The sequence below is a fragment of the Anneissia japonica genome, unplaced genomic scaffold, assembly GCF_011630105.1.
Source record: "Anneissia japonica isolate Jap-2015-1 unplaced genomic scaffold, ASM1163010v1 scaffold1525_len913038_cov183, whole genome shotgun sequence".
NCBI classification, from domain to species: Eukaryota; Metazoa; Echinodermata; class Crinoidea; order Comatulida; family Comatulidae; genus Anneissia; species Anneissia japonica.
The window spans coordinates 898241-908318 of record NW_022728504.1 but is presented as its reverse complement, the minus strand read 5'-3'; the positions used below and the strand labels follow the sequence as shown (position 1 = coordinate 908318).

The window sequence follows — 10078 nt, the reverse complement described above, 5'->3', positions numbered from 1 at the left end:
CTTAGGTGACATCATTGCCGTCTACTCAACAGGGCTCACTGATTGGTTTGTTGAGCAGAGACGTCTCTATAACCATTGAGGTATTATTGAGAAGGAGATCACTCGGCAAACAGATCCATTTGACTGTGTTCCCCTCTTTTGGATCGCGCGCGGGCGTATTATAATATAATTCACATTTTTTCGTTAGCAACAACTTGGCAACGACATGCATTTATACGCTTCCAGCAGAGCAGTTGTGCAATAAAACTTTTGATTTTAAGCCATTAAAAATCTTTATAATGAACAATGTCCCCCTGATTAGATTTTTTCGGGCTTTTGGTATGTTATTACTTGTATATTTCAGGAACGGATTCCGTAAAATATTTGTGTTAAAATTACTTCTGTGTTCATTATAATTTTGTCTAAAATTGACTGGTTCGACTATAAAGCTAAGTCAGCGTAAAACTGAAAAATACTCAGATGTTGGATTCATTTTTTCGAATAGTTAACCCTCGTTAACCCTAAAATGAATTATTTTATTATAATCCTTAATCATTTATTAATTAATATCTGTTAAAATTAGAATTGGCGAATTTTGGCCAATTTATGAAAATTGAAGTTGAAATATACTATGCTTTTATAGGTCATGTAAATGTTCCATTAAATTCGAAACTTTTCTTGGAGGAAAATATTAATATATTTGATATTTTATGAGAGATAAATGTATCAGCTTCAAAATAGAAAAGATTGCGCAGCCATAGTTATTGACAGTATGTAGTGCGCATTGAGAAAATAAGGTGCTCTCCATTTCGTCATGTTCAATTTTTTGGTCAACTATGCCTGCTGAAAAATGGATGGCGGGGAACACATGGGACTTCAAAGGCATCGCGCAAACGTTCTTTACGCAACTTTGATCTTGGTTCATTTGCATAGCGCTGCGTGCGTGTGGCTTTGCCGAGTGATCTCCTTCTCAATAATACCTCCATGCTATAACTCTGCTCAATTATTGGTCTGTTGGACAGCGGCTCTGCTCAACAGGGCTCAATCATTGGTAGGTTGAACAAAGTTATTGTACATGTCTGGGTTTTTCTCTGGGCCGGGTGCTGTAGACTTAATTCATTTATTTCTTTTTCTAGAAATTGATTTTACCAATAGTAGCGCATCCATAGCTCTTATAATATTTTCCTAATGCAGGCGTCACTTTGAAGCCTGGACCCACCCTCCTCAGAGGTCGCCAACTATCGACGTCGAAGCCTAAGGTCAATAAATTTGCTGTTGTAGTGAAGTCCTAACGTTCTTTTTTTTATCTTGATTGAGTGAAGCTTTACCTATAAATTTGATGAAAGATAAAACTTTGACGAATAATGTGTGTTTTCTGGTGATGGGAGATCGAATGCATAGCTATTAAAGTTCATGAATGGTGTGAAGCTTTGACGAGTAATTTGTGTTTTATGGTGATGTGACATCGAATCCACTATTATTATACATTATTATATTATTATAATATTAATAGTGATAATAATAATAATATTAGTAATAATAATAATAATAATAATTAATAATAATAATAATAAATAATAAATAATAATAATAATAATAATAATAATAATATTATTATTATTATACATTAAGCAATAATAATATTATTATTATTATTATTATTATTATTATTTATTATTTATTATTATTATTATTATTAATTATTATTATTATTACTAATATTATAATAATATAATAATGTATAATATTAGTGGATTCGATGTCACATCACCATAAAAAACAAATTACTCGTCAAAGCTTCACACCATTCATGAACTTTAATAGCTATGCATTCGATCTCCCATCACCAGAAAACACACATTATTCGTCAAAGTTTCATCTTTCATCAAATTTATAGGTAAAGATTCACTGAATCAAGATAAAAAAAATATGGAACGCCAAAAGGGCAACCTTGAACACTTCAACGATTATACAAACAGTACCAACGAATACACAGGCACTCCAATGAATGTACAAGCACTCCAATGAATATTGAAACACTCCAACGAATATAGAAACACTCCAACGAATATAGAAACACTCCAAGGAATATAAAAACACTTCAACGAATGTACAAGCACTAACGAATATAGAAACACTCCAACGAATGTACAAGCACTAACGAATATAGAAACACTCCAACGAATATAGAAACACTCCAATGAATGTACAAGCACTAACGAATATAGAAACACTCCAACGAATGTACAAGTACTCCAATGAATGTACAAGCACTAACGAATATAGAAACACTCCAATGAATGTACAAGTACTCCAACGAATATGCAATTAATTGAACACAATGCCCAGTACAGTGACAACGTTAGGTTATATCTTGGTGTTTTTTTTTTGGTGAGATCGTGATGCCTGCCAAATTTTATAAATACCGTGCATCAGGTAGGCTATCCTAATTAATAGTCCATGGTCTTGGGCTATTACTCTGTACCTCAAGGACGCTGGTTAACATAACATGAAGGTCTCAAGTTTCAGACCACAGGCATTTATTTGGAGCATGGAGGTATTTTTATATCCCTTTTAATTTACTATTTTACTGAAGCTTGTGAAATTACTCCACATTAGATGTTTTGATCACTTCCTATTAATGAAATTATCCTGTTGAAGAAACCAAGTAGGCCCTATTGCATGTAAGTTATATTTTCAATATACGTATACATTTTCTTGTCCGGGTAAATTTACTATAATTTTTGCTTATGAAAGCTAGGATCAGTGTAGAGTGTTTTTATTGATAATGTCCGTCTTAGTAAAAACTCTGAAATCTTACAGTTACTTTAATTATTGATAAGGTGTATATAAAAACAACATGATAAAATCATTAGCACACAGGTAGCCTATATCTGATTAGTTAATAGGCATATGAAATTTTATGTTTATACAACAGATGATATTGTTCTAGCTATAGATTCAGCTTTCTATTCGTCTAGAATCAATTATGTTGTAAACTTGGCGTGTTATTTGCAGTTTGAACTGATGATGACGGATGAATCAACACATGTACAAGTGTAGTGTATTTGGCCGCGGTAAATCATGGACAGACAAACTTTGGAAGAATTTGTCAATATGGGATACAAGAATTCGGAAATTGCAGAAAAAATGGGGATAAGCGTTAGAAGTGTGAAAAATATGCGTCGGGAATTTCATTTGAGAAAAAAAGATTTATCTAGTAAAATCAGTGGTAAGTACTGCATATTAAAATTGTTATTCTGGAAAATTTTTTGTTTACCGCAGTGTAGGCCTACATGCATTACTATCATACTATATACTGGACCCTTCGAAAAAAATAATATAAAAAGAAAAAATACAGAATTGAAACATTAAAATGTTTTTTCCACAAATGACTATAAGCCTTCTTTTTATATTTTCCCCAAAGATTAGACAATAAAAAATGTTGTTGCTTGGTTTTCCAAAATAATTTATCATCAATTTACTAATTAATTGATTAATTTGGCTTACAAGTTGGTAGTTTTTTTTTTCTTAGATGCATCTCTCGATGAATCGATTCTTAAGATTGTTACCCGTAATCCAGAATATGGCGAAAAAATTATAGCAGGAAACCTGAATTTTGAGGGAGTACATGCGACACGTGCAAGAATTAGGGAGTCTATGCATAGAGTTGACCCTGAAGGTATATCAGGAGTAAATAATAAAGTAACAGTATTTAGATGCAAATGTACATATTGTGTTAAAATGTGTAAATATATTATAAATACAACTTAAAATTGTTATCTTAATTGATTTCTTAATTGTTGCTTTTACGGAATTACTGTGTAGAATATACCGTACTCATCCAAGGAGAGATTATCAACGTAGCATAACCTACTGATAATGATGAAGGTGATGATGATGATGATGATGATGATGATGATGGTGAGGTAGCAGTAATAGCACAGTACTGATACACAGTACTAATAATACATATAGAGTTGTAATGTAATTTATTTGCTTTTAATATTTCAAAGGTGTCGAAAGACGAAAAACCAAAACAATGCACGGTATTTATAAAATTTGGCAGGCATCACGATCTCACCAAAAAAACAAACACCAAGATATAACCTAACGTTGTCACTGTACTGGGCATTGTGTTCAATTAATTGCATATTCGTTGGAGTACTTGTACATTCATGGGAGTGTTTCTATATTCGTTAGTGCTTGTACATTCATTGGAGTGCTTGTACATTCGTTGGAGTGTTTCTATATTCGTTAGTGCTTGTACATTCATTGGAGTGTTTCTATATTCGTTGGAGTGTTTCTATATTCGTTAGTGCTTGTACATTCGTTGGGTGTTTCTATATTCGTTGGAGTGTTTCAATATTCATTGGAGTGCTTGTACATCTGTCTCTTATACACATCTAGATGTGTATAAGAGACAGATTGTTTAATGTTTTCTTCACACAATCATATTTATGGGCTAAACATTTTACAGTAGTTGTTTTCAGTGATAAAATAAAAATGAAATACGTTTTTTAACGGATCAGCGGACAAAAAACGTACCGGTAGCTAAGAAAGCTGCTTTTGCCTTGCCTTCATGCTCAAATCTCGAAGCAAAGGCCGTTGTGTAGCGGTCTCAACGTTTGTATAATACACTGAACTTTTCGTGTCGCGCGGGTTTGTTCTTGCCTAGTCTTTCCTTGATTGCTTGCGGACAGAGGTATTTCGTGTCGAGAGAGTTGTTCCAGTTTAGTTTTTTCTTGATTGCTTGTCGTCGGATACTACTACTACATTTAAAACATATTTTAAGAGGAATTCTTTTGTCGTGAAAAGATATTTATATCTGTCATTAAAGATCCTAGTTAATCGTTTTTCATATTATTAATTTATTTACATATATTCTTGTTATAATAATGTTTATTATCAATATTGTTTAACATTTACGGAAATAAATGTTGTTTAATGAATGAATAATTATTCAAATCCACTTTACAACAACAACTAGGCATCAGTTATTTTTAATGGTGTCTACCACATATTTCTTCGTTATGTTAACCAGCGTCCTTGAGGTACAGAGTAGTAGCCCAAGACCATGGACTATTAATTAGGAAAGCCTACCTGATGCACGGTATTTATAAAATTTGGCAGGCATCACGATCTCACCAAAAAAAAACCCACCAAGATATAACCTAACGTTGTCACTGTACTGGGCATTGTGTTCAATTAATTGCATATTCGTTGGAGTACTTGTACATTCATTGGAGTGTTTCTATATTCGTTAGTGCTTGTACATTCATTGGAGTGCTTGTACATTCGTTGGAGTGTTTCTATATTCGTTAGTGCTTGTATATTCATTGGAGTGCTTGTACATTCGTTGGAGTGTTTCTATATTCGTTAGTGCTTGTACATTCATTGGAGTGTTTCTATATTCGTTGGAGTGTTTCTATATTCGTTAGTGTTTGTACATTCGTTGGAGTGTTTCTATATTCCTTAGTGCTTGTACATTCGTTGGAGTGTTTCTATATTCGTTGGAGTGTTTCTATATTCGTTGGAGTGTTTCAATATTCATTGGAGTGCTTGTACATTCATTGGAGTGCCTGTGTATTCGTTGGTACTGTTTGTATAATCGTTGAAGTGTTCAAGGTTGCCCTTTTGGCGTTCCATATGTACGTGGTTCTCTTCGCTTTCTAAAAAACTTAGTAGTGGTTATTTTTTTTAATGAGAAGTACAGTCACAGATTTTCAGCTACCTACTTTATCACTGTCAAATTAACATGCCCTTTCAACCCCACACCAGTTCATCATCCCTCTGCACGCTTGACAGTTTGTTTGACCTAGGCTGACCTCAACAGTTACCAAGTCCCTAATGATTGTTTTTGACCTCAGTTTAAGATTCAATGAAATTAATACAGTTACACTACTCAGTGCTGGCCTAAGTAAATTTCAGTTAAATGTTACAAGTAAAGGGTGTGAGTGCTAAAACTAAAAACTTGAAAAAGTCTAATTCAATAATGGAATTGCTTTAAGTAATGTAATGTCAGTTTAATATTAGTTTTCAACTAAAATTAGAACGAGAAAAAAAATTAAACTATTAACACTCAAACTATTAAATAATAATAATAATAATAATAATAATAATAGTAATAATAATAAAAATAATAATAATAATAATAATAGTATAATGATAATAATAATGATAATTATTATTATTAATATTATTATTATTATTATTATTATTATCATTATTATCATTATTATTATTAAATTAATAAAGACAAAGGGTTATTATTATTATTATTTAATAGTTAAAAAAACATATATACTGTACTGTACATACAAATTCATACAAATTAAAATTCAAAGGCAGAAGCCTTTGGCAATAAAAATGAATTTCTGTGAATCAGTAGTAATTGTTTTAATTTGTGTTTTATTTAGTTAATGTTATCATTTCAAATTTAGTGTCTATTTTCAAGATTTTATTACAGCCTTAAAATCCAGTGGTAACAATACTTTTGAGCTAAAATAAACTCAGTAAAATAGGAAAAAACTTTAGAACCAGTTTGAGTTTACGCTCCCATTTAGTACTTGGGATGTTTTGGGGTGAATTTAATGTATTTTAAACATATTATGTAAAATTATTGATAACATTATCAGTTTAGCCAACTGGAATACCGGGTGCTGTAGATCCATCCTATTTTTGTCAAAAATGAAATTAATATTTTTTCTTAGCACTGATCATCAAATTGTAAATCAAATTTATTGTCTAAAATGAACAGATATCATAGGTAAACATATACACAATAAAACAAAACCTAGTCTTAAAACATAGAATACATTAAAATAAACTTTATTTCTGGCAATAAACAAAATAGAATTATACATGTCTTCCGAATAAGTAGCAAGAAATAAAGAAATTGAAGTAAAAAAAAAAGGGAAAAAACATGGTGTTTCCCCCAGAACATTTAAATAATTATTATTGCATTTTGTTTAAAACACAAAGCTAAAAAACAAAAAGAAAAAAAAGTACTGTTGTTTAATATGTGATGCCATATCGGTTCGTCCCAAGTTGGAAGAATCCACATCCTGGAGATCTGTTTCAATGAACTTTGTTAACACATCTAAATATATTCTGCTGTTGATGGTGATACCCATTGACACTGACATTCGGGATACAACATGATAATACATCATTAAAAATTGGAAAAAACATGCAAATATCGTGAATTTGCGGGAGATAGTTTACTTTCCGGGCAGTGGCGTAGCTAGAGCTTTTTGGCCCCCGGGGGAAAGAGTAGAAAATCGCGCCCCTTCCTCCAATTATAATTACAATATTGTGAAATAAATTGATATTGGTTGTATAGGCTTTAAGCGTCTGTACCGTACGTCCGTATCATGCACTGTTCTAGCTCTCATAAGTAGATTCTTTCTTACCACTAGGGGTGGCGTTAGGATTTGCCCGACAGGGTAGGGGGCGATGCCCTAACGACGGGGAAGATTTCCCTGACGAGAGCAAAGTGGGTGTGGTCGAGCGTCGCTTAATATGTTCCGAAAGTGGTCTAGTTGGCGAAGCCCCTAAAAAAAATTTGACAATTTAGGTTTAAAGGCTTATTTAATCGATTATTCAGATTGTTATTATTAAATGGAAAATATTCTTGCCTGACGACATAGATAAATTCCGTCATGCTTTTCTAACAAGTGTTTAGTTTTTTTACTCTCCCACTTTAGCGCCCCCCCCCCTCAACCTGCCGCCCGGGGCACGTTCCCCCCTTGATCCCCCTAGCTACGCCACTGTTTCCGGGAGATTCTTGCTTGCTCACGGGAGTGCGGGAGGCCTTCCGGATTTCCGGAGATTCCCTCGACTTCCGGGAGACTTCCTCTGTGAAGGAATAGGCCTGACATATAAAGGGAGTGTTTAAATTAAATATTTTTTGGGTAGGAGATTGGAAATTAAGGGAATATGATAATTTTATTTCTCATATATAGAAGAAGATAAAAACGTAAGGTCCTGGAGGGGATAAATGATATTATACAGTAATAATATTCACTCAATACTTAAAGTCACATTTTGTAGTGCTCTATCTGATGTTTAACGCGCAATTAAAAAAAATTGAAACAATGTGCTATCCATTTGAAACGATGTGCTACCCATTTGAAACAATGTTCTGCCCATTTGAAACGATGTGCTACCCATTTGAAACGATGTGCTACCCATTTGAAACAATGTTCTTCCCATTTGAAACGATGTGCTACCCATTTGAAACGATGTGCTATCCATTTGAAACGATGTGCTATCCATTTGAAACGATGTGCTACCCATTTGAAACGATGTTCTTCCCATTTAAAACGATGTGCTATCCATTTGAAACGATGTGCTACCCATTTGAAACGATGTTCTTCCCATTTAAAACGATGTGCTACCCATTTGAAACGATGTGCTATCCATTTGAAACGATGTGCTACCCATTTAAAACAATGTTCTCCCCATTTGAAACCATGTTCTTCCCATTTGAAACGATGTGCTACCCATTTGAAACGATGTGCTATCCATTTGAAACGATGTGCTACCCATTTGAAACAATGTTCTTCCCATTTGAAACAATGTTCGTCCCATTTGAAACGATGTGCTACCCATTTGAACGATGTGCTACCGTACCCATTTGAAACGATGTGCTATCCATTTAAAACGATGTGTTATCCATTTGAAACGATGTGCTACCCATTTGAAACGATGTGCTATCCATTTGAAACGATGTGCTACCCATTTGAAACAATGTTCTTCCCATTTGAAACAATGTTCTCCCCATTTGAAACGATGTTCTTCCCATTTGAAACGATGTGCTACCTATTTGAAACAATGTTCTTCCCATTTGAAACAATGTTCTTCCCATTTGAAACGATGTGCTACCCAATTGAACGATGTGCTACGTACCCATTTGAAACGATGTGCTATCCATTTGAAACGATGTGTTATCCATTTCAAACGATGTGCTACCCATTTGAAACGATGTGCTACCCATTTGAAACGATGTGCTATCCATTTGAAACGACGTGCTACCCATCTGAAACAATGTTCTTCCCATTTGAAACGATGTGTTACCCATTTGAAACGATGTGCTATACATTTCAAACGATGTGTTATCCATTTGAAACGATGTACTACCCATTTGAAACGATGTGCTACCCATTTGAAACGATTGCTACTCATTTGAAACGATGTGCTACTTATTTGAAACAATCATTGAGCAATAATACTAATTCAATTAATAACATTAGTATATTATATTGAATAAAATTAAGCTTCACGGATTAGTGGAGAATATCATACTGATTCTTCTATGGAGGTGGTAATAATAATAGTAATATGTAATAATAGTAATACAGCAATAGTAATAATAATAATAATAATAATAAGTAATGATAGTAATACAGTAATAGTAATAGTAGTAATAATAAATAATAATGATAATGATGATCAATTATTTATGTATTAGGTAACCCTTAACTAAAATACATTTCGTCCGTTACCCAAATACAGAATGCCACTCAGTGCATCATCACATTCAATCAAGAGATGACAAGCTGAAAAAGATATGGGAAGCCACATTTGTAAGCCACGGTCGTGTTGATCTTCCAACGATCATGCAGTTATATTTAAAGCGACCAAATCAATAGTTTTTTAATATGTAGCACCAGCATAAAATCATGTACTGTACATTTTTATCGAATGTAGGTAAGAATGGCCCTGGAAAAAATGGCCCAGGAAAAAATGGCCCCGGAAAAATTGGCCCCGGTAAAATTTGCCCCAATGAAAAAATTCAGTAATAGAAATTATAGTTTTTTAAAAATCTTCAAATATTTGAATACTGTAATAAGCAAGAATTTAATCAATAACAAATACAGTTACACAACAGATGCAAATGTACTGAGAGATTATCAGAAAGCAACGGCCATTGGACATTTTTTGATAGTTGAAATAAGTTTTAAAAACGTTATTCCATTAACAAAGTAGAGGAATGACATACATACAGTACTTCAACTACCAAAATATGCAACTCATAGATAACCACAAAATTCACTTTTGTTAAGTATCAAATGAAATAACTTTACATGTTATA

General features: G+C 33.1%; 1 long non-coding RNA gene across 1 annotated transcript; it reads left to right on the top strand.

Annotated features, from left to right (window-relative positions):
* The first annotated feature begins 2175 nt into the window (after window positions 1–2175).
* Window positions 2176–3659, top strand: LOC117114212. Its single transcript, XR_004446312.1, has 3 exons — window positions 2176–2663; window positions 2998–3211; window positions 3515–3659. It is a non-coding gene; the product is annotated as an uncharacterized LOC117114212 (long non-coding RNA).
* The last annotated feature ends 6419 nt before the right edge of the window (window positions 3660–10078 follow it).